Source organism: Camelus ferus, chromosome 9, assembly GCF_009834535.1.
Source record: "Camelus ferus isolate YT-003-E chromosome 9, BCGSAC_Cfer_1.0, whole genome shotgun sequence".
In the NCBI taxonomy this organism is placed as follows: Eukaryota; Metazoa; Chordata; class Mammalia; order Artiodactyla; family Camelidae; genus Camelus; species Camelus ferus.
The window spans coordinates 47,326,200-47,352,907 of NC_045704.1; the positions used below are offsets into that span (position 1 = coordinate 47,326,200).

The 26,708-nt window shown below is 34.4% G+C and overlaps 1 protein-coding gene across 1 annotated transcript in view; it reads left to right on the plus strand.

Annotated features, from left to right (window-relative positions):
* Positions 1-20,259: 20,259 nt before the first annotated feature.
* The window catches only part of PMFBP1 (polyamine modulated factor 1 binding protein 1), a 243,370-nt gene continuing 236,921 nt past the window's right edge, over positions 20,260-26,708 (plus strand). The window contains exons 1-2 of the mRNA XM_014558373.2: positions 20,260-21,366; positions 23,432-23,541. The gene's annotated coding sequence lies outside the window, so the exon portion shown is untranslated. The remainder of the gene's footprint in view (positions 21,367-23,431; positions 23,542-26,708) is intronic.

A 26,708-nucleotide genomic window follows, 5' to 3' on the forward strand; every position in this document is an offset into this window, starting at 1 on the left:
CTTTCTTCTCCCTTAGCAGGCTCCACCATTCCCACAGTGGGGCCATGCTGAGATTTAACACTAGTACTGCTCTGGTGCCCAGGAGGTAAAGTGAAGTCAGGTTCTGAGAAAGGAAACCATTATAAGCCACTTGCTTCATTTGAAGCCTCTGCATGGTCATCAACAAGATGGAGTTTCTATCCCCTAACAAATGCAAGTGGTCCCTTGCACAGGCCCAAAGGATTGAGGGTAAGCTAAGTGTTCAAAATTCATAACTGCATCGATCCTAATATCCCCATCGCAAGGCTAAGGGTTCCTACTTCTCTATCAGGGCTCTGACTTTATCATGGAAGATTGGGACGAGAATTCAGCCTTCTCTTTAGCTTTGCCACTCATAATTAAGTCACATTCCTAATCACAAATCATCTTGGCCCTTTGATTTTTATTTTTCTTTAAATTTGTGCTTAATTGACCTAAGTCTGTCATTCTCTTTTTTTTTTTTTTTCAGTAAATCAGTGGTGCTGAGCAATAATCACCCATTTCCACAGTCCTAATACCTAACTCTCTTCATCGTTGGTCTGAAATGCCAGAGAAAGCACACAGGCTGGTACATTTTTTTCCACCTGTATCACATCCCTATTCACCACAAGTGAAAGCCTTAACATTTGCACTACTGCAGACTGCCAGACTCTAGGACCTCTGCTAGACTATGTTTCTAATTATCAGTCCTGGTAGCAACTGTCCTAGGTAGGGTACCCTAAAGGCAGAGCCTTTATTGGGCAGAGCCTCAATAGCATCTTCAACAATAGCCAAATAGCCAGTAATCATATGAAAGTGTGTTTATGCTCATTAGTTAGGAAAATGGGAATTAAAACCCCATGAGATAATATATATTCCATATGTATTCAGAAAAAAAGTATATTCTACAGTTGTTAAGTGTAACATTCTAATAGGTCAAGTTGATAGTTGTTCACATCTACATCTTTTCTGATTTGCAGTATGTTTGTTCCATCAGTCACCAAGGAAGAGGTGATAAAATCTCCAATTACGAGTGAATACTTTTTATTTATTTATTTCAGTCATTTTTGTTTTATGTACTTTAAGTTTTGCTATTAGATTCATACACATTTAGGACTGTAGAGCATTCCTAGTGAATTGGACCTTTTATCATTATGAAAATGTTTTTCTTTGTCTCTGGCAATACACCTTGTTTTGCAGGTTATGTGATACTCATTGACTAATGATGTTTTCATAACATACCTTGTTTCACTAAAGTATAGTTTTTAGTACTGCATAGATAGATGGTATATTTATTTGGAGAAGCAGGTAACTGGAGAACCTAAAAATCAAAGCATTGGTTTTCTTTGGGTGAGAGTGAGGATGGTGAGCAGAGAAGATGTTATTGGGACATAGCACTTGGGTTATTTTTCTGTCACTAGCAATATTCTGTTCTTTTGACCTGCCTAGTGGTAACACAGGTGTCTGTTTTTTAACAATTAACTAAGCATATAATTATATTTAATGCACTTTTACATATTTTATAGTTCACAGTGAAAAAATTCAAAAGCAAAGGGAATGATCATTATGTATACAAAGAATATTTACAAAACATCACATGCTTTGTCACAAAGGAAATCTCAATAAATGTCAAAAAGTGATATCATTCAGATTTTGTTTTCTCAGCAATACACATATTCAAAATCAACCATAAAAAGTAATTTTTAAAACCCCATGTAAGTAGAATATATAATACAAGTAATGGATTATAAGCCATAGCATTAAATAAATATCCATGAAGCTACACTGACATTTAAAAAATTAAATAAATTGGAGCAAAAGGATAGTTCTTCCTTTTAGCAAAATCTTAATAAGTAACATAGAAAGAATAAGAATAGAAAATCACTATGGCAAATACTACAGAAATAATTATTGCAGGCAATAATCATCATGGATGCTATTGCTGAATGGAAGTATGCCAAGGAGACTGGTTTTCCTTTACTTGCTTATTTTAACCCATCTCAAAATATCTTCCCTTCAAGATACGCATTAAAGGCAAAAAGAAAAATAATAACTTTACTGTGGGAAATCCTGGCAGACACCACCTTAACTAAGTTTTCGGAGTTATGAACCAGTATTGGAACATTTTGACTTCGGGTACCTCCCAATATGATGCACTCCAATTCTATTCTCTTGGGTTTAGCATCACCTTGGCAAAAATGCATAATCTCAGTCTGATTATAAGAAAACTTCAGACAATGTCAAATTGATGGATGTTATATAAAATTACTAACTGGTATTCTTCAAAAGTATCAAGATTATGGGAAAACAAAGAAGGGCTGAGAAACTGTCACAGATTGGTGGGGACTTAAGAGACGTTGTGACTTAAGGTAACCTCTTCTTCCTATACAGACACTTCAATAAAGGATTTGTCCTTGCATTAAAACCGTGGTAACTACCTTTCATGTCTAATAGGAGATTCTCTGTAAAATATACTAAGGGCTTCTCACATTCAGAAGTGCCTCTCAGCACTGACAAAGACTGCTTTCTTTAACTATTGCTGCCTGTTCATGGACCATAAGTCCTTATGGCATGCCTTTTCTACTAATTAGAGGTGGTAGTCAGCCAGCTCATTGAAGAGGAAGTTCTGCTGGAGAAACAGATGACACAGAGCTACAAGAATCCATGATAACCACTCATCACAAGCAACTTAGTTCTTCATTTATAAACTATAACACACACAAGGATCACCATAATATGAGGTAAATCATCAGAATAAATATAAAAGAATAAAACAAGAAAAAGAATTATTGACCCAGAGAAAATATAGATGATGCAAGAAACACAAACTTTTAAAACTATAGTTCGAATCTTTAGATTCACTGAAAGATAAACTTTCATGCAAAGGAGCAATCAGAGCAGGAAATAATTTTTTTAATTTTTAAAACTTTTTATACAATTTTAAAGGTAACTTTCCATTTACAGTTTTTACAAAATATTGGCTACATTTCTTGTGTTGACAGTACATCCTTGAGCCTACCTTACACCCAATAGTTTGTATCTCCCACTTCTCCACCCCTATATTACCCCTCACCTCCTACTGGTAACCAGTAGTTTGTTCTATCTGTGAGTCTACTTTTTTGTTATATTCACTAGTGTATTGTGTTTTTTAGATTCCACATGTAAGTGATATCATACAGTATTGTCTTTCTCTGTCTGACTTATTTCACTAAGGATAATATTCTTTAGGTCCATCCACATTGCTGTAAATGGAAGAATTTCATTTTTGTGTGTGTGTGGCTAAATAATACTCCATTGTATATATGTACCTCATTATCTTTATCCATTCATCTGTTGATGGACTCTTGGGTTGCTTCCATATCTTTACTGCTATAAATAGTGCTTCTATGAACATTGGGATGCATGAATCTTTTCGAATTAATGCTTTCATTTTTTCTGGATATATACCCAGGAGTGCAATTACTGGGTTATATGGTAATCCTATTTTTTTTTAATAACCTCCATACTGTTTTCTGTAGTGGCTGCACCAATTTATAGTGCACAAGGGTTTCCTTTTCTCCAAATCCTCTCCAACATTTATGATGTGTGGTCTTTTTAACAGGTATGAGGTAATATCTCATCTTGGTTTTGATTTGCATTTCCCTGATTATTAGCAGGGTTGAACATCTTTTCACGTGCCTGTTGGCAATTTTAGAAAAATGCCTATTCATGTCTTGTGCAAAAAAAAAATTCAGGTTTTTTTTGTTTTTTTTTGTTTTTTTTTTGCTATTGAGTTGTATGAGGTGTTTATATATTTTGGATTTTAAGCCCTTATTGGTCCTATCATTTGCAAATATTCTCTCCCATTCAGTCAGTTGTCTTTTTATTTTGTTGATGGTTTCCTTTGCAGTGCCAAAGCTTTTAAGTTTAATTAGGTCCCATTTGTTTATTTTTGCTTTTATTTCTTTTGCCTTAGGACACAGATACAAAAAAATATTGCTATGATTTATGTTAAGGAATGTTCTGTCTATGGTCTCTTTTAGGAGTTTTATGATTTCAGATGTTACATTTAGGTCTTCAATCCATTTTGAGTTTATTTTTGTATATGGTAATAGGAAGTGTTCTAATCCCATTATTTTATATGTAGCCATCCACTTTTCCTAGCACCATATATTGAAGAGAATGTCTTTTCTCCATTGTATATTGTTGCCTCTTTGCCATAGATTAATTGACCTTAGGTGCATGGGTTTATTTCTGGGCTCTCTATTCTGTTCCACAGGTCTATGTGTCTGTTTTTGTGCCAGTACCATGCTGTGTTGATTATTGTAGATTTGTAGCATAGTTTGAAGCCTGGAAGGGTGATACCTCCAGCTTTGTTCTTTTTTTTCAAGATTGCTTTGGCAATTTAGGGTCTTTTGTGGTTCTGTGTGAATTTTAGAATTATTTGTTCTAGGTCTCTGAAAAATGTCATGAGTATTTTGGTAGATATTGCATTAAACCTGTATATTGCTTTGAGTAGTATGCCCATTTCAACACTACTAATTCTTCCAATCCAATAACATGGGATATCTTTTGATTTCTTTGTATTATTTTCAGTTTCATTCATCAGTATTTTAGTTTTCAGAGTGTAGTTCTTTCACTTCCTTGGTTAAGTTTTTTCCTAGGTATTTTATTCAATTTTAAATGGAATTTTTTTTTTTTTACTTTCTTCTTCTGATTTTTTTTTTTTTTTTGATAGTTTATTCTTAGTATCACAAGTCACATCTTTCCTCAGAGCGTGCTGGCAACTGTCACCTTGGTAGAGGGTAGAGCTTAAGATAGAGGGGCTAGAGCTGGAGCCAGGTGTAAAGTAGGACTTCCCCTCTGTTCCATGCCATCACTGCCGTATCAAGGGTGGGGTCTGATCCCAAGTTGTTGGAACAGAAGCCTTGAGGGTTGGACCCAAACTGGCTCTGTTCCCTTTAAGTGTGTTTTGCCATCTCCCTACACCAGGGTCCTTGCCCCAGAGGAGGGAAGTGCCAAAGCAAGGGGGCCCATTGTGGGCTCTCAGTTCATGTTGGCCACAGACAGAAGTCTGAGGTGCTGCCTGTCCAGGCACTCATGGCTCCACTCAGATGCAGTCTCAGATGCAAGTCCTCTTTAAATTGTTTTCTACCTCTGATTTACTGTTCCTGTTTTTAGTCCACTCATCCTTCTTCCTTATTTGTCTCCTGCCTTTCAAAGCTGTTTTCAGTGCACCTCACTCTTGTTTCTCTTCCTTTTCATTATCCTTCTTAGGTAGTTGTATTTCTTGTTGTTACTTACTCTTTGAAATCTTAGGTTAAATTTGAAATTCAACTAGAAATCTTTAAGTTCTAATGACTAATTTTCTTAGCAGATGCTTTTCAGTAAAAATTAAGGGTTGTGGGGAAGCCTGTAATCTGAAGCACCCATCATTCTGAGACTGAGGAGAAACAATTAAGATTAATAGAGTGGAACCCTCTTAACTAATACTACTGCGGACCTGTAATTGATCAGTTAACCAAAGAAGTTGGATGTAGCTGGGACTAATAAAACTGTTAATACTGAAGCATTTTACTTCATTGGAAACATAAATTGTATTCATTCACCAGTCCTTAAATGTAAAACTGCCAAGGTCTTTTCTTTGAGTGTAGGTTATTGAATGGTGTTGTTAATGCTTTTACCAAAATCACACACTTAGTGCATGAGATGTGATTTCTTATTTTGATTTCTTTGGTGATAGTAAAGGCATTTGAAGCAATTTGAATACAGAATACTTATAGATATTTACAAGTTTTCTTACCGTCTTTTCCAGTGCCTCATCCACAGCTAATTCAAGTCAATTTTCAGTGACCTCTTTATTGAGTCATTTTAGAGCATTCAGCTTCAGTTTGTTGTTGTCATTGCTTATATAGGCTACAGTTTTGTTTTTGTGCTCATATTTTATCAGCTTATATACAGGAAACTAGATTATGTAATAAAAGCAACAAGTACAATAGGCATAAACAGTACTAGAAACAAATACAAGATTTTTCATAAGCTTCTGCTTAACTGGAGGAAGAAGTACCTGGCCATACTAGAGGACAGCTTATTAGCCGTGAACCTTCAGCAGTGTGAATATCAGCCAATGTTTTATAGAGAGAATGAAGAGTGCAGGGCAATATGGTGAATTAGCTAAGTGGAGGTTAGTTAATACAATTTCTATTACACATTGGAATTAAGGAAGATCAGCAGTTGAACTAGCACATTGGCAGAACCAGGTGACAAGTAAGGGCAAGGGAAAGTTTACGGGCTTATGTTTGCTTGGCTATTAATACCCAAGTTTTTCTCAGGGGTGTATTTCACTTTCAGTCATTTTTTATTATTATTAAGATGTTGGCATGCAAACCCACTCTAACCTACCAATTTCTATTTGCATTGTTGGAACATGGTTTGGGTTAAGACTGAATTTAGCCATCCAAAATTGCCTTTTTTGTATGCTGAACTGTGAATAATAGTATGTCCCTTGCCTAAAACTAAGTAATACTTTATCCTCCGTTTATAAAATAAATAACATTTACCTGAAACAGATCTTAAATCCATTTGTACTTCCAAAGTATTTTGAGAACTCTGGCAACAAAACGTAAACTAAGGAATAAATTTACACTGATTTTTCTTATACAGTAAATCACTTTTAACTTCTTCCTTCATTCAGTGGTTGTGGGATACTGCAGTAAAATGCTGAGATCACTTCAGTGTGTTCCCCCAATGCCTGGCTTCCTGGCCCTGCACACTGCCTAAGGGTTCAATAAGTAGGTTAATTCTTCCTTCAGGGTTGGCCTGAGGGTTAAAGTTCCTGATGAGACAAGTAGAAATTGCATGTAGGAAGAAGTTGGGTGGATTAAGTGTATATGAATGCTGGGGGACAAAAACCATTCATGTGCAGCTGAGGTCACAACATGCTCTTTATTCTGTTTCATATACTTTTTCTGTTTCTGTTTTCATGTTGATTTGTTGTTTTTGGCTTATTTTACAGCTGTATTACAGCCAAGCTCTTTCAACATCTGATAAATGATTGCTATGAAAACATCTTCCAGTATTTAATGCAGTTGTTTTAGTAGAAATTTTACTTTCTGTTCCTTTTTGCCTTTTTTTTAAAATTCTAAACCTGTTTCCTATTTTACCTCTTTATGAATAAGATGAATTAAAGAAAGGAAAATCATAATAGCATGGAAAGGTTTAGTTTTACTTGATTAATTTTTTTCTATGACATCTCTAATAGTAATGGTAAAGATGATCTCCGTATATACTGATATTTTATATACTTTATTATTGGCCATTTTCCCCATTTTAATAGACTATTCATTTTACCACAGGGGATAAGAGCCAGATTCCCTGAATTTAAGCAACTCACCCAAAGTCTTGTATCTAGTAAATAGCAGAATAAGAGTTAATAGCTTAGAAATAGATCATAGATTCAAACTCAGGTCTGTCTGGCTCCCAAGCCAGTGCTTTTTCCTCCTTGCCAATATTTCACAGTCTAGGAATCCGTAAAGGTTAGGGTATCTCCACGTGTCATCTCTTGACAAGTTTTTTTATTCTTCCAACAATTTACTGAGTGCTTATTACGTGTTAGACGCTATTCTAGGCACCTGAGGTACATTATGAGAGAAAGAAAATGTTGTTCGCCTAATAAGCTTACATTCGTATGGGAATGGGGGATATAGACAATAAACAAGACATAATGTAAGTAAATGTTAGAAGGTGATAATTGCTATAAAAAAGAACATTCACTGTCAGTTTTAAATTGTGCTTTTATTGTATTGATTATAAATATTTAATATAATGATATCATAAATAATCGTAATGACCTGTAACAAAGTACTGACTTGCAATTTCAGAGCAATTATTTATATTTGTGTTTTCTCTCACATTCTGGCTAGTGAATGCAGAAAAAAATGTCATGGTATAATCTAAAAATGAAGGAGTCATACTGGCTCAAAGATGATTGATTCATAACAGCATGGAAGTACAGATGCCATGAACTCTAAAGACATACATTGCAGCAGTTGGTTCTATATTGAATTTGAAACTGCCGTTGTATCACACAGACTGTATCTTTTTAATGTACCTCCTTAAAATAATTCTATGGTGTTTAAAACCCTGTTCCAAATCCTGTTAATCAGATTATTTAGTTCAGACTTAAATGACAAGAATATTTAAACATATCTTCAAGTAAAATATAGCCTTGCAACATTAACTATGACACCTTATTAAAATAGGCACTCAAAGATTATGACCAGGTGTTGATTAAGTATAAATCTGATCACAGTGTACTGTCAAGCAAAGCCTTTAAATTGTTAAAAAAAAAAAAACAAAAAAACTAAGGTTTAACTTGCATATCATTATTTTTTTTTAACTTACGTATTAAAGTACAGAAATCTTAGTACACAGCTTAGTGAACATTAAGGACATACTATACAGCATACTTCTGTAAAGAGGCAATGTCCGTATTAGAAATGTTAAAATTTTAAAATACAGAAATACATTATAGAATCAGACCTGAAGAAACATCACCTTGTATTATTTGTTTTTCTGATACAATTATGTCTTTTTTTTTTTTGAGTTATAGTTTACAATGTTGTGTCAATTTCCAGAATAGAGCACAATTTTTCAATTATACACGAACATACATATATTCATTGTCACATTCTTTTTCACTGTGAGCTACCACAAAATCTTGTATATGTTTCCCTGTACTATACAGTATAATCTTGTTTATCTATTCTACATATGCCTGTCAGTATCTACAAATTTTGAGCTCCCAGTCTGTCCCTTCCCACCCTCTCCTCCCTGGCAACCACAAGTTTGTATTCTATCTCTATGAGTCTGTTTCTGTTTTGTATTTATGTTCTTTTTTTTTTTTATTAGATTCCACATATGGTATTTTCTTTCTCTTTCTGGCTTACTTCACTTAGAATGACATTCTCCAGAAACATCCATGTTGCTGCAAATGGCGTTATGTTGTCATTTTTATGGCTGAATAGTATTCCATTGTATAAATATGCCACATCTTCTTTATCCAGTCATCTGTCAGTGGGCATTTAGGCTGTTTCCATGTTTTGGCTATTGTAAATAGTGCTGCTATGAACACTGGGGTGCAGATGTCTTTTTGAAGTAGGGTTCCTTCTGGATATATGCCCAGGAGCGGGATTCCTGGGTCATGTGGTAAGTCTATTCCTAGTCTTTTGAGGAATCTCCATACTGTTTTCCACAGTGGCTACACCAAACTGCATTCCCACCAGCAGTGTAGGAGGGTTCCCTTTTCTCCTGTCCAGCATTTGTCATTTGTGGACTTTTAAATGATGGCCATTCTGACAGGTATGAGGTGATACCTCATTGTAGTTTTGATTTGCATTTCTCTGATAATTAGTGATATTGAACATTTTTTCATGTGCCTATTGGTCATTTGTATTTCTTCCTTGGAGAATTCCTTGTTTAGGTCTTCTACCCATTTTTGGATTGGGTTGTTTGTTTTTTTCTTATTAAGTTGTATGAGCTGCTTATATATTCCGGAGATCAAGCCTGTCGGTTTCATCTTTTGCAAAAATTTTCTCCCATTCTGTAGGTTGTCGTTTTGTTTTACTTATGGTTTCCTTTGCTTTGCAGAAGCTTGTAAGTTTAATTAGGTCCCATTTGTTTATTCTTGCTTTTATTCTTGGGTTGACTGCCCTAGGAGAACATTTTTGAGATGTATGTGAGATAACGTTTTGCCTATGTTTTCTTCTACGAGGTTTAGTGTATCTTGTCTTATGTTTAAGTCGTTGATCCATTTTGAGTTTATTTTTGTGTATGGTGTAAGGGACTGTTCTAGCTTCATTGTTTTACATGCTGCTGTCCAGTTTTCCCAACACCATTTGCTGAAGAGACTGTATTTATTCCATTTTATGTTCTTGCCTCGTTTGTTGAAGATTAGTTGACCAAAAGTTTGTGGGTTCATTCCTGGGCTCTCTATTCTGTTCCATTGGTCCATATGTCTGTTTTTGTACCAATACCATGCTGTTTTGATTATTGTAGCTCTATAGTATTATCTGAAATCTGGGAAGGTTATTCCTCCAGCCTCTTTCTTTTTCTTCAGTAATGCTTTGGCATTTCTAGGTCTTTTGTGGTTCCATATAAATTTTATTATGATTTGTTCTAGTTCTGTGAAATATGTCCTGGGCAATTTGATAGGGACATCACCTTATATTAAATCCAGCATTAGCAATTTAGTTTTAGTAAAACAAAATAGTTTATCATTCAATTATCTTTATATATTATTGGTTTTCACTATTTTTAATTTGTAAATTTGTTTTACCTTATAGTTATAGGCACTTAAGAAATGCATTATATTACCTAATTTATGTGTTTATGTTTGTACATACTTAAGTAATATAGCATTGAGATTCTGTGAGATTTCATTTTTAAAGGAAAGGTTTATATATTTCTGACATTTGAGAAACACTGCTCTATGCAGTGTTGTCTCCTTCTAAATAAAAATTTATTTGATAAATAGTTTATTTGAGCACCTTTAGTGCACCATCCACAACTCTTGTTTAATTGCCAGTTTACCATCTAGTAGAGTATTAGCTTCTATAGGAAATATAATCTGTATCCATTTAGTTCCTATTTACAATGTTCTCAGCAAGTAGTGGTCTTTCAGGTTGGTGATAAAATTCAAACAATTGTCATTTCAAAAATTCCATTTTGTTTGGGAAATTTTTTACATATATTTATTCTTATGTATAGGTCTTTATTATAGGAATGTCAATCATTCTGTCCCTTACTATGTTTTCATGATAACATTCTTACAATTCTAAATTCCTGAATTTTTGAATTTAGATTTAAGAAACTGGATTGAGTAGAATTAATTTTTAGGCATAAATTTTATCCAATAAGTAATCCAGGTTTCCCAGGCCAATTTGGGGAAAGATTTGGGGAGATGAATTGGAGCACCTGTTCACATCATGGCAATGAAAACAGCTTTACATTCAATATTAAGCATCCCTATTATGTAAAATGTATTTGCCACTATAATTAAAGCCACTGAATTGTATGCTTTAAGTGGGTAAAATGGGTGAATATAATCTGAATTATACCTCAATGAAGTTGTTGTTTAAAAAATATTAGAGCATTGGTGCAGCCTGTTTCCATTCATGATCATTTACTTTGTGATACTATTTTCATATATAGTACATTTGTATACATTTACTCATAATTCAGTGTTACTGTATTTCAATCAAATAGTCATAGTCTGTTAAAGATTAAGAAAAGAAAAAAATATACTCCTTTATATTTACCCAAATATTTACTATTTCTTGTTATATATCTAAGTTTCCTTCCAAGTTTCCTCAGTCTGAAAAATTTCCTTTGGAATTTCTTGTAATACAGCTCTGCTGATAACAGGTTCTCTCAATTTTTGTCTTTCTAAAACGTATTTATTTTGCTTTCAATTTTAAGGTAACTTTTTTGGATATAGAATCTGAATTTGACAGTTCCCACTCCCCCAGCACTTTAAAGATGTTGTCCCATTCTCTCCTGCTCTCCACTGTTTCTAATGAGAAGTCAGTTGTCATTTGTATCACTTTTCCCTTATTTGTAATGGGACTTTTTCCCACTGGCTGCTTTTCTCTTTATCTATGTTTTCAGCCAAGTAATAAGAATGTGCCTAACTGTGGTTTCCTTTGTTTTTATATTAATTGGGATTCATTGATCTTCTTGGATCTGTAAGTTTATGTTTTTTCATCAGCTTTGGAAAAATTTGGCCATTATTTCCACAAATATTTTTTTCTGCCCAATTTTCTCTATTCTCTCTGAGAATGCAATTAGATATAACAACTCATTTAAATATGGTCCCACAGGTCACTGAGTCTTTGTTCTATTTATTCAATATCTTTTCTTTCTCATCTTCAGATTTAATATTTTCTATTGATCTGTCTTCATGTTCACTGTTTCCTTTATTTGGCTCACCTACTATGTCTAACCTACTGTCATTCCCATCCAGTAAGTTTTTCATTTCAGACATTACATGTTTTATTTCTATAATTTTTATTTGGTTCTTTTTTTTGAAAGTATGTATTTTTCTACTGAAATTCTCCAATTGTTCATTTTGACCACACTTTTCTTTTAATTCCTTGAACATATTTATATTAGCTGTTTAAAAAAAACCTTGTTTTCAAATTCTAACATCTAGGTTATTTTAGGATTGGTTATTGTTGACTATTTTCTTAAATATGGGCCACATTTTTCTGTTTCTTCACATATTTAGTAATTTTTTATTTTACCCTTGTGGAGACTATAGATAGCTTCATCTATATACTGTTCATTTTTTCTAGCAAGCAATTCAACTAGCTGAGCTCAAACTCCAAACTCTCCCCTGAGCTAAAATTGTCACTTGTTTCTTTCATCCATCCAACTGTTGCTTTCTGCCAGGCCTTCTGCACATAGCTTTCCAGTGTATCAAGAGAATACTATTGTTCAAATAACTGGTCCTTAACTTTCAATTCATATTTGAGTATGAGGTACTAAAAAGATCATTGAAAGCTCTCTGCATGAATGTAGATTGTTATCTGTTGGTGTCAGTGTTAGACAAAATAACTGGTCATTTTATTTTGGACCTCCATATGTCAGTATTTCTAAACATTTTATCTTATTTTTTTTTCAGAGAGGATTTTTCTAAGCTCCTCTCTTAAGAGTATGAGCTTGGCTTATTGCATTCCTGGAGCCAACTTTGGGAAATAAGCTAGTATTGTCACCATTTAATACACAGAGTTGAAATAATTCTCCTGTTTTCAAATTGAAGATCAGTCTTCATTCCAATCTGGTTTTCCAGTTCAAAGTCTCACTGGTTGTGCTTCTTCAAAGAGTAAATCTCTAGTCTTCTCCATGGACAAAGGAGAGACAATTTGCTCACCTATATGATTGGCAAAGGCTATATGTAGGTCTACCTCCTTCTAATATAGACTTTTACCCAGTACTCACTGTTTCCTGCCTTAGCTATACCCCTACATTCAGACGTATTTAGGACCTATGGTTTATGTGTCTTTATGAGTCTCCATTGTATTAATTGACTTGTTTCTGTACTGCTTCCCCCTCCTGGCCTATGGTTTTGCCTTCAGACATTTGTTGAGTATGTTTTGCCTTATCCATCTGCTTCCTGGCTTCTAAAATTTTTATGTTGTTTTCTCCTTTCCTGTTATCTTTGGCCTGTGGGTTTATTCCTTTTCGATCATTCTACTGTCATTTTAGTGGAGTTTTCAAAGGGAGAAGTGTAAGTTTCTATGTTCAAGCCACTATTTTTAACTGTAAATTGGTCTTCTGTATTTATTGCTTGGGACTATTATATCTATCTAATCCACTTGTCACTATTCTTATTCTAATTCATTTTGATATTTACCTTACCCTTATTTCTTCTAGTTCTGTTTCAAATTTCTAGTGGACAAAGACCCAGAATCAAAAAATCTTAATTCATTTTGGAAAGGGAACTCCCTTACTAGGCATATATAATTCTCCTTGGTTTACTATAGAATTTCTTGTCATTAGTCAGCTATATGGCACAATAAAAGTTTTATACTGTCATCCCCCAACAAGTGATCAATTTTGACAATACCCAAATGAGAGTACCTTTGTGAGAATCCAGGAATCCACAGGGAAAGTTCCAGCACACTGTTAGAACAAAAAATCCAAGAATAGTTGCACTGAAGAGAGTAAGAACAGTTTCCCTTTATCTGTATCACCTAACTCTCAAGACAACACAGCTCAGTGCCAAGAGACATCCCGTTGGCCACTAATTTCTTCCACAAAACAAATCTTAACAAATTTAGGAAGATTATTAGATTACAAAACAAACCTTAACAAATTTAAGAAGATTGAAATCATACCAAGTATCTTTTTTGCCCACAATAGTATGAAACTAGAAATGAATAACAGGAGGAAAGCTGGAAAATTTATAAACATGTGGAAATAAACAACACTCTTCTAAACAATCAGTGAGTAGCAAAATAAGAAAGGAAAATGGAGAAATTACAACAAACAAAATAGAAATACAGAATATCATACGAGAATATTATGAAAAACTATATGGAACCAAACTGGATAACCTAGAGGAGATGGACAAGTTTCTGGAAACATACTGTCCTCCAAAACTGAATCAAGAAGAATCTGAACACTTGAACAATCCGATCACTAGAAAGGAAATAGAAATAGCAATTAAAAACCTCCCTACAAATAAAAGTCCAGGACCGGACGGCTTCACCGGGGAATTCTACCAAACATACAAAGAAGAACACATACCAGTCCTTCTCAGACTCTTCCAGATGATTGAAAAGGAGGGAATACTCCCAAACTCATTCTTTGAAGCCACCATCACCCTGATACCAAAACCAGGCAAAGACACTACAAAAAAAGAGAATTATAGGCCAATATCACTGATGAACATAGACGCCAAAATCCTCACCAAAATTTTAGCAAATAGAATCCAACAACACATAAAAAAGATTATACATCATGACCAAGTGGGGTTCATCCCAGGGACACAAGGCTGGTTCAACATACGCAAATCAATCAGTGTAATACATCACATCAACAAGAGAAAGGACAAAAACCACATGATCATCTCAATCGATGCAGAAAAAGCATTTGATAAAATTCAACACCCATTTATGATAAAAACTCTCGCCAAAGTGGGTATAGAGGGAACATATCTCAACATAATAAAAGCTATATATGACAAACCTACAGCCAGCATAGTACTCAACGGTGAAAAACTCAAAAGCTTCCCACTAAAATCTGGGACAAGACAAGGATGCCCACTATCACCACTCCTATTCAACATAGTCCTGGAAGTCCTAGCCACAGCAGTCAGGCAAGAGAAAGAAATAAAAGGGATCCAAATTGGAAAAGAAGAGGTAAAAGTGTCATTATATGCTGATGACATGTTACTATATATAGAAAACCCTAAAAGGTCCACACAAAAGCTACTAGAGCTGATTGAAGAATTCAGCAAGGTAGCAGGTTACAAAATTAACGTTCAAAAATCAGTTGCATTTCTTTACCCTAACGATAAGTCAACAGAAAAAGAAAGTAAAGAAACAATCCCCTTTAAAATAGCACCCAAAGTAATAAAATATCTAGGAATAAATCTAACCAAGGATGTGAAAGAATTATACACAGAAAAGTATAAACCATTGATGAAGGAAATTAAAGAAGACTTTAAAAAAATGGAAAGATATTCCATGCTCTTGGATTGGAAGAATCAATATTGTTAAAATGGTCAAACTGCCCAAGGCAATCTACAGATTTAATGCAATCCCTATTCAATTACCCAGGACATATTTCACAGAACTAGAACAAATCATAATAAAATTTATATGGAACCATCAAAGACCTAGAATTGCCAAAGCATTACTGAAGAGAAAGAAAGAGGCTGGAGGAATAACTCTCCCAGACTTCAGACAATACTATAGAGCTACAGTCATCAAGACAGCATGGTATTGGTACAAAAACAGACATATGGACCAATGGAATAGAATAGAGAGCCCAGAAATGAACCCACAAACTTTTGGTCAACTCATCTTTGACAAAGGAGGCAAGAATATACAATGGAATAAAGACAGTCTCTTAAGCAAATGGTGTTGGGAAAACTGGACAGCAGCATGTAAAACAATGAAGCTAGAACACTCCCTTACACCATATACAAAAATCAACTCAAAATGGATTAAAGACTTAAACATAAGACAAGATACAATAAACCTCCTAGAGGAAAACATAGGCAAAACATTATCTGACATACATTTCAAAAATTTTCTCCTAGAAGAAATAAAAGCAAGAATAAACAAATGGGACCTAATGAAACTTACAAGCTTCTGCACAGCAAAGGAAACCAGAAGTAAAACAAGAAGAAAACCTACGGAATGGGAGAAAATTTTTGCAAGTGAAACCGACAAAGGCTTGATCTCCAGAATATATAAGCAGCTCATATGACTCAATAAGAAAAAAATAAACAACCCAATCCAAAAATGGGCAGAAGACCTAAACAAGCAATTCTCCAAGGAAGACATACAAATGATCAAAAAGCACATGAAAAAATGCTCAATATCACTAATTATCAGAGAAATGCAAATCAAAACTACAATGAGGTATATCACCTCACACCAGTCAGTATGGCCGTCATTCAAAAATCCACAAATGACAAATGCTGGAGAGGCTGTGGAGAAAGGGGAACCCTCCTACACTGCTGGTGGGAATGCAGTTTGGTGCAGCCACTATGGAAAACAGTGTGGAGATTCCTCAAAAGACTAGGGATAGACTTACCATATGACCCAGGAATCCCACTCCTGGGCTTGTATCCAGAAGGAAATCTACTTCAGGATGACACCTGCACCCCAATGTTCCTAGCAGCACTATTTACAATAGCCAAAACATGGAAACAGCCTAAATGTCCATCAACAGGTGACTGGATAAAGAAGAAGTGGTATATTTATACAATGGAATACTACTCAGCCATAAAAACCGACAACATAATGCCATTTGCAGCAACATGGATGCTCCTGGAGAATGTCATTCTAAGTGAAGTAAGCCAGAAAGAGATAGAAAAATACCATATGAGATCGCTTATATGTGGAATCTAAAAAACAAAAACAAAGCGTAAATACGGGACAGAACTAGACTCACAGACAGAGAATACAGACTTGTGGTTACCAGGGGGGTGGAGGGTGAGAAGGAATAGACTGGGATTTCAAAATTGTAGAATAAATAAACAAGATTATACTGTATAGCACAGGGAAATATACACAAAATGTTATGATAACTCACAGAGAAAAAAATGTGACAATGAGTGTGTGTATGTCCATGAATGACTGAAAAGTTGTGCTGAACACTGGAATTTGACACAACATTGTAAAATGATTATAAATCAATAAAAAATTTAAAAAAAAAAAGTTAAAAAAATAAACAATCAGTGAGTGAAAGAAGAAATCAAAATGGAAATTAAAATATCTTGAAACAAATGAAAATAGAAATACAACATACTAAAGCTAATGGGATACAGCAAGCCAGTTCAAAGAGGCAGATTTATAGCAATAAATACCTACATGAAAAAAAAAGAAATCTCTCAGAAAAAACTTCAACTTTACACCTAAAGGAACTAGAGAAAGGAAAAAAACAGCTGATCCCAAAGTTAGCAGAAGGAAGGAGATAACAGAGATCAGAGCAGAAATAAATGAAATAAAGAATAGAAAAACAACAGAAAGTATCAATGAAACTAAGAATTGATTTTTAAAAGATAAAATAGACAAACCTCTAGCTAGACTAAGAAAAAAGAAAGCTCAAATAAATGAAGTTAGAAATGAAAAAGGAGACATTAAAATGATACTACATAAATGCAAAGTATCATAAGAAACCACTAAGAACAATGATAAGTCAACAAACTGGATAACCTCGAAGAAAAGGATAAATTTCTAGAAACCTACAACCTTCCAAGACTAAAACTTGAAGAAATAGAAAATGTAAACAGACTGATTACTAATAAGGAGATTGAATTAGTAATCAAAAACATTCCCAAAAAAGAAAAGCCCAGGACCAGATGGCTTCACTAGTGAATTCTACCAAACATTTTAAAGGACTAATGGCAATCCTTCTCAAACTCTAAAAAAATTGAAGAGGAGGGAACACTTCCAAACTGATTTTATGAAGCCAGTTTTACTCTAATACTAAAGCCAAACAAGGACACCACAAGAAAAGAAAATTAAAAGCCTGTATCCCTGATGAAAATAGGTGCAGAAATCCTCAACAAAATACTGGCAGACCAAATTCAAAAGCCCATTAAAATAATCATACACCTTGATCAAATGGGATTTATCTTTGGAATGCAAGGATGCTTCCACATACACAAACCAATAAATGTGATACAGCACTTAACAGAATGAAGAAGAAAAGTCATATGATCATCTCAGTAGATGCAGAAAAAAACATTTTTAAAAACTCAGCATTCTTTCATGATAAAAACTCAAAAAATTAACTGTAGAAGGAATGTACTTCAACATAATAAAGGCCATCTACAACACTATACCCCAAAGTGAAAAGCTGAGAGTTTCCCTGTAATATCAGGAACAAGGTAAGGATGCCACTCTTGCTTCTTCTAATCAATGTAGTAGTGGAAGTCCTAGCCAGGGCAATTAGGTTAGAGGAATAAATAAGTCATCCAAATTGTAAAAGAGGAAGTAAAATTGTCTCTGTGGATTAAATGATCTTAGAAATAGAAGACCCTAAATACTCCAACAAAAATCTGTTAAAGCTAATAAACAAAGTCAGTAATGTTGCAGGATAGAAGATCAGCATACAAAAATTAGTTGTGTTTCTATACACTAACAATAAGCTGTCTAAAAAATGAATAAGAAAACAATCCCTTGTAAAATAGCGTCAAAAAGAATAAAACACTTAGGAATAAATTTAAGGAGGAGAAAGACCTGTACAGTGAAAATTATAAGCCATTGATAAATGAAATTGAAGACACCACAAATAAAAGAAAAAATAACTATGTACATGGATTGGAAGAATTAATCTTGTTAGGATGTCCATACTACCCATTGAATCTACAGTGTCAGTGCAATCCCTATCAGAATTCCAATGACATTTTTCATAGAAGTATAAAAAACAGTCCTAAAGTTTGTATGGAACCACAGAAGATTCCAAATAGCCAAAGAAATCTTGAGACTCAAGTACAAGGCTGGAGTCATCACACTTCCTGATTTTAAATTATTTTACAAAGCTGTGGTAATTTTTAAGGTATGCTACTGGCTTAAAAACAGACACATGAATCAATGGGACAGAATAGAGAATCCAGAAATAAACCCACACGTATACAGTTAACTAATTTCTGATAATGATGCTAAGAATACACAAGAGGAAAGCACAGTCTCTCTAATAAATGGTGTTAGGAAAATGAGATATCCCCATGCAAAAGGATGAAATTGGGCCCTTGTCTTACACCATACACAGAAATTAACTGGAAATGGATTAAAGACTTAAACATAAGTCTTGAAAATCTAAAACAGGGAAAAGGCTCCTTGACACCGGTGTTGACAGTTTTTTTGATAACACCAAGTAACACCAAAAGCATAGGCAACAAACGCAGAAATAAACAAATGGGACTACATCAAACTAAAAAGCTTCTTCACAGCCAAGGAACTAATTAACAAAAGGAAAAGGCAACCTACAAATTTGGAGAAAATATTTGCATATGTCTGATAAGGGGTTAATATCTAAAATATATAAGGAACTCATACAACTCAATAGCAAACAAATAACCTGATTAAATAATGAGCAAAGAGCCTAAAGAATTTTCCAAAGGAGACATACAAGTGGGCAATAGTTACAAGAAAAAGTGCTCGACATCACTAATTATCAAGGAAATACAAATCAAAATCACAATGAGATATCACCTCACAGCCTGTTAGAATGACTGTTACCAAAAAGAAAGACAGAAATATTGATAAGGATGTGGAGAAAAGGGAACACTTGTACTCTGTTGATGGGAATGTAAATTCATACAGACATATGGAAAACAGTATGGAGGTTCCTCAAAAAATTAAAAATAGAACTTACATATGATCCGGCAATCCCACAATCCCACTTCTGTATGTGTATATATATATCTCCAAAGGCAACAAAATCAGTATCTTTTAAAGATATCTACACTCCTATTTCATTGCAGTATTATTCACGATAGCCAATATACGGGAACAACTTGTGTCTTTTGGCAAGATGAATGAATAAAGAAAACACACATACACACGAATATTATTCAGCCATACAAAAGGAAATTCTCCTTGTTACAACATGAAAGATATTAAGTGAAATAAGCAAGTCAGAGAAAGATAGATACTTTTTGTCTGACTTATATGTGGAATCTACAAAAAAAAAAAAAAAAGTTGAACTCATTGAAACAAAGAATAAAGAATAAAATGGTGATTGCCAGGGACTGAAGAGTGGCAGAAATGGGGAAATGTTGGTCAAGGGGTACAAACTTTTACTTAGAAGATAAATAAGTTCTGGGGATCTAATGTATAGCAGGGTTACTATAGTTAATAATACTATATTGTATACTTGAAATATGCAAGAGAGTAGATGTTAAGCAGTCTCACCACAATAAAAAAATATGTGAGGTGATGGATGTGTTAATTAATTTGGTTATGGTAATTATTTCACAGTGTACATTTATATCAAATCATCATGTACACTTAAATATATACATTTTTATCTGTCAGTTATACCTCAGTAAAGCTAGAAAAAATACTTTGTTATTTGTAATGAAGTGTGGAATTGCAGGTGCAAAGAATGGTAGGAGATTTGGTAAAATATGGTGAAGTGCCATGGGACCAAGTAGTTAATGGTCTTTAAAGCTCAACAGGAATAGATTTGTTAATAATGCTATCTTCAAATATAGCTTCAGAGACTACTATTAAACTAGAAAAGGAGGGGGTTTTAGTCTGAGATTTTACACAAAGCTTCTTTTAATCGACACACACTTTTCTCCAGCATATTTCCACATAGATATAAATAGTCAGAACTAATGAAAGGCTAGAAAAGCAAGTATTTGGTTCTTCCAGCCCTTTTACTGGAGACGGGTAAAGGATGTTGAGATTAGGGATTTGGTGAACCAAACAACACTGTCTCTACATGTACCTATCATAGTGGAGACTGCAAAGAAGAGAAGAAATTGATTGTTTGGTCCCTAACACTAGCTGGGTATATTTGTAACAAGGCGAGATTTTCCCTTAAAAGCATTGTTACTTATCCTAGAACAGAAAATAGGAGTGATCTTTGAAAATAAGAGGGGATATGTCTTTTCTTCTTGAAGCACATGTGCAAAAACCAACAGAAGAGAGAGTTCTATTAGTCACAGTAGTAGCTGAATCTAGAAATCTCTTCAAATTTATCTACCCTGGTACTATAGGCAGCTTTAGAGAAAACATTTGTGTCTATATTTGTGTACTGGCCTCAAAGATCTAGGCCTAGTCTATTAGCATATGAAGTCCTGGCTACGAGCCAAAATCACAGAAGCAAGGTGAGAAAGTGCAGCTGAGCTCTTTCCACACACTGAGAGTATTCACAGGCTCATAAGCTAGGCAGGCTTGCAGTGGGCGGAGTGGCCAGGTTTTCAGCAGAGCCATGTCCAGTTTATTGTGGCTCATCCAGTACTGGTCAAGGAGTATGGCACCAGAATATTTTTATAGTTAATAGCAAAGGCTGTGTTGGGATTGCTGAGCTGTCTTTGTTTCAACAGGCATTTCTTGTGCCGGTGACATTGGTAACAGCTGAAAAGAATTCATCTCCTTGGTTGACTAAGCAGAGGATGGTTACCAGAACTGACCTGTAAGTCTGAATAAGCTTCCATAGAGGTCCTAGAGTTTTTAACAAAGCAAGCATTCTGAGGAGAGAAGAAAGGGATAGAGGCATTTAATTTGAAAATGAAAAGGAATATGACATTATTTTGTTCTCTACTCTAATGACTGGACGTGTATGTACACATATAATAAACATGTATGTTCTGAAAAGTATGTACTGAAAATCACTTGATACAGTAATACTGTGTCAACAACTGCATATTAAAAAATCCAAGTAAAGAGCACAGATATGGAATAAAGGCATATTTTATCCCTTTGCAGTCAGTACAGGAAAGATTCCTTAAGTTAAATTCTGAATTAGATTTTGAAGAGGATGAAGCCTATGAATCTCTAAAGGTGAAAGAGGCCAGTGGTATAGTTAAATTCTAGGCTACCAAGCCAAAAAAAACAATCCAGAATTTCCCTTTTTTGACTGCAGGACAAATGATCATCTGCAGAAGTTTCTTCCTTTCATTTGATGATGTCCCACCCTCATCACAGTAATGAAGGCGTTCTTTTGGCAGTATTATACCTATAGCAGATCTGAAAGTATGGAAGGCAAAAGAACTCAAATTTGTTAGCAAACATAGTAGAGCAGCTGAAGTGGAATACTTTTTATGGAAGTAAAGTTGTGATTAATAAAATCGTAGTTCCAATGATGAGTTTTGAGTGATGGACTTACTAATTAAGATTTTATAAAATAAAGAGTAGGATGTCACTGTGGATACTTGGGCTGAACAATACATAATATTATACAAATATTCTCAAAGTTTGGTTGGTGAGGGAAAAGTTAAATGATGAAGAGAATTCCTAATAAGCTATTGTAATGATCCACACATGAGAGAGTTTAGGTCAGAGCCGGGAAGGGGCAACATGGGGAACTGGGGGTGGGGGTGGGGTGGGTCTATGATGTTGATGGAAAAGTGAATCTCAAAGTTATTGCAAAAGAAGGATTAGCAGAATTTGTCATTGTAGGTCAAAATTGTACTAGGGGGGAAAAAGGAAAATGATACCAAGATTATGAGCCTGGAAACACTGAAGGGTTTGTTGATAATTATGAGAAAATTTGTAAAGATAGGTCTTTGGAGGAGATGGACTTGTTTTTCAATATGTTTCAGGAGTTGTGACTTTTTTAATTAAAATGCTCTGTGGGCAGTGGTATATAGGGAACTAGGAAGAAGGTAAGTGTATTTGTAGATGAGTATATCGTAGCCCAAACTTGGTAATATCCGAAACAATAAGACTCATCTAGAACCTTCACAAGGGGAGTATCAGGAGTGAAAAATTTGGAACTTAACCTTGGGAAATTCCCAGAGTTATAGGAAATGAACTAGTGACAGACACATCAGAGAGAGTTGGAAGGAATTGTTTAATCTCCAAATTCTCATATAATCCATGATGCCATGAATTCATCTCTAAAAATCTTCAAAAGTGGACTTCTAGTCTGCTGTTAAGAACCTGAAGACAGTATTTCATTTAAGCCAAAGCAAGAGAGAGAGAGAGAGAGTGGAGAAATAATAATTTTGATAGTTTATATTTTATGATATTACTGGATCATACAGGCCTTGCCCAACCAGTATCTTTACTTCTTCGATAACTCAGTGAAATGACTATTACTGTCCCCTTTGTACCGATGAGAAACTGAAGGAAGGGCTACTTATATAAATTTCTTTAAAAATGAAAACAGAGTGAGAAAAAACCCACTGGATTTGGATAAAGAAGTCATTTGAGAGAACATTGAGTTTCCCAAATTATTACATTGTGATTGGGAAAAATTATTTCCACATAGATCTTTTAAAGGTGGAACTTCTGTTCTCTTAAAAATTATTGATGATGCTGGAAAACTTTCTTTAGTTTGTCATGGAACAGTCCCTTGTAATGTAGAGCAGTAATAAGCAAATCAAGGTGTCTTCTCTTTAAATGTATGGGTCCATTGGTAAATAAACTATCAATATTTCATTAAAAATAAATATCTGTTTACCTAGAGAGAGTTCTTTTTTTTTTTTTTTTTTTTTTTTTTTGGCTTATAAACAACAGAAATTTATTTCTCACAGTTCTGGAGGCTGGAGTCTGAGATCAAGGTGCCACCATGGTCAAGTTCTGGTGAAGGCCCTCTTCTGGGTTATAGACCGTGGACTTCCAACTGAATCTTCAGAGGAGAAAGGTGAAGCAAGTTCATTTTGATATGACTTTACACTTGTATGCCTGCTCTTCTTGAGGAACTTCTCTGTTTTTCCACAAACTACTGATTTAAACTATAGATAGGGACTGTTTATAGAAAATGTCAGAGAATTTATAAATATAATAGGGAAAATTTATAAATATAATAGGGAAAATGCAACTATCCTCATTTATTGTAGCTTCAAAGAAGCACATGGTAACCCTTAACCCCTCCTTTTCCTACTTGTAAACCCTCCTTAACATTGTCTTCAATTCACTGAACTTCTTTCCCTCTCCACAGTACTTTTCTGCTCTCTCTCTCTCTCTCTCAGCCTCCCTCTCTCTCTCTCCCCTTCTCCCCTTCTCATTCATTTAAACCTTCCCCAGGGCAGGTTTTCCTAACAATTAAAAAGGAATAGCTACTCAATCACCCCAATATGTGGCCACAAGCAGCCTTCAAAGTCGGAGAATGGGGTGTGTGACCTGAGAGAGGTTTATTTTCTAAGTTAAACACAGCTTTTTACATACCTAACAGTTAAAAATATTTCCCTGTTGTATGCGCTGATATGTTTATCTATATGCATATTCATTTATTTCTTTTGTGGTATATTTAATCTAAATTTCAAAATATATTTGTGAACTCCTGGATAGTCATACCATTCAGTACTAGCTTACCCCCAAATTAGTTGCAATCTTTCTACATTCTTAAAATCTGCCTTCTTGATGTCCTATATGTTTCCCGTTAGTTAAGTGACTCTTGAAAGCTACTCCTAACTTTGGGAATATAAAATACTCCCATATATCCTTTTCCAGATTTGCCAGTTGTTTCATTTTCTATACCCCAAAGGCTCTAGATCCATGGATCCCAAACTATTCACCGAGGCACCCCTGGGCATTGCAGTCAACTCACAGGTGCGCTGCAGGATTTTTGAATTTTTGAGAGAAACACAGCGACATCTGTTGGGTATGACCTGAATTACCACTATTAAAGTGTTGAGACTTTTCTAGCCTAGGAGATTAATGGAAAAAACTACTGAAATTCCTAGGGCCCCATAAACTGAGAAAGTTTGGGAATCTCTGTTCTAGGCATTCAGTTTTCTTTTACATTAAATTAGCATTATAGTTATTTTTGTACACAGTTGATCAAAACAACTTAAATATATTACTCAAATTTTGATAAATAATTATTAAACAAAAAAAATCATTTTTATTAAAACTAATCTGCATGGGAAATTTTACCCCCAATTAATTCGTGTGTCTGTATATGAGTTTTGCTGACTTGATTGAATCAATTTTTATTTATACTGTTGTTTTGCTGATATAAGCCTTGGTAAAACTTGTTTACATAAGTAAATAGATGGGAATAGGAAGATATTTATTATAATAGTGTCACTATCTTTGAATTTCTTTTGAGTTATATGCCAAATATATAAGCAAAGAATTGGAAAACTACCATACTTATAGAAAGATTTGTTGTCTAAACCTGTGTTGACCAGTAGGCATTAGCCACATGTGGCCATTGAAATTTCAATTAACTAAAATTAAATGAAATTTCAATATCAGTTCCTAGATTGTACTAACTATACTTCATGTGCTCAAAAGCCATGTATAGCTAGCGGCTACTGTATTGGACAATGCAGATGTCTAGACCAGCACTATCCAAAAGAACATTTCCATCACTGTAGAAATTTCTGTTGGGCAGTGCTGGTTCAGACATTAAAGTCAACCTCTTTCTCGACACACCAATATTTTAAATAATTTCTGGTTTTGGTACCCCAGAGGTTTTTCCACCCCATGGTAAATGCAGCATAGTTGTTTATTTTAATATATGTTTTATCATACTATTTTTTTTACTAATTTGTCTCTTTTTTAGTGCTTACTGAATGTTTATTATACATCAGTACCTGTGTATACATTACATACATCATATTTAATCTTAAAATAGTTTTTAAATTGAAGTATAGTTGACTTACAATATTATATCAGTTTCAGTTTATTAGTTTCTACAACATAATGATCAAAATTTTTAGAGATTACACACCATACAAAGTTATTACAATATTATTGACTATGTTCCCTGTGTTGTACATTACATCTTGTGACTTACTTACTTTATAACTGGTACTTTGTACCTCTTAATCCCTTTCACCTGTTTTCCCCATTCCCCAGCCTCTTCCCAACTTAAGCCACCACCAGTTTGTTCTCTGTATTTGTGAGTCTATTTGTTTGTTTGCTTTGTTTTGTAGATTCCACATATAAGTGAAAACATCCAGTATTTTTCTCTATCTGACTTATTTCACTTAGCATAATATCCTCCAGGTCCATCTATGTTGTCACAAATGGCAAGATTTCACTTATTTTCATGTCTGAGTAATATTCCTTTGCATGTATATACCAATTTTCTTTATCTGTCAGTAGACATTTGGGTCACTTCTGTATCTTGGCTATTGTGAATACTGCTGCAGCAAATGTTGAATGCATATATCTTTTTTAATTGGTGCTTTTGTTTTCTTCAGTAAAATACCCAGGAATAGAATTGCTAAAGTATATGGGCATTCTATTTTTAACTTTTTGAGAAACCTCCATACTATTTTCCATAACAGCTATACCAATTTAAGTTCCCACCAACAGTGCACAAAGGTTTCCTTTTTCCCACATCCACATCAACACTTATTATTTCTTACCTTCTTGATTATAGCCATTCTGACAGATATGAGGTGATATCTCATGGTTTTCATTTACATTTCCCTGCTGATTAGTGATGTTGAGCATCTTCTCGTGTCTGTAGGCATCTGTAAGTCTTCTTTGGAAAGATATCTGTTTGGTTCCTCTGCCCATTATTTAATTGAATTTTTTATATTGAGTTGTAGGAGTACTTTTATATTTTATATGTTAACCCCTTATCACATGTATCATTTTCAAATAAATATCTTCTTCCATTTGGTAGGCTGCCTTTTCATTTTGTTGATGCTTTCCTTCACTGTGCAAAAGCTTTTAAGTTTGATTTTGTCTCATTTGTTTGTTTTTGCTTTTGCTTCCCTTGACTGAGACATATGTAGAAAAATATTGCTAAGACTGATGTCAAAGAGTATACTGCTTATGTTTTCTCCTAGGAGTTTTATGGTTTCAGGTCTTAACATTTAAGTCTTTCATCCATTTTGAGTTTATTTT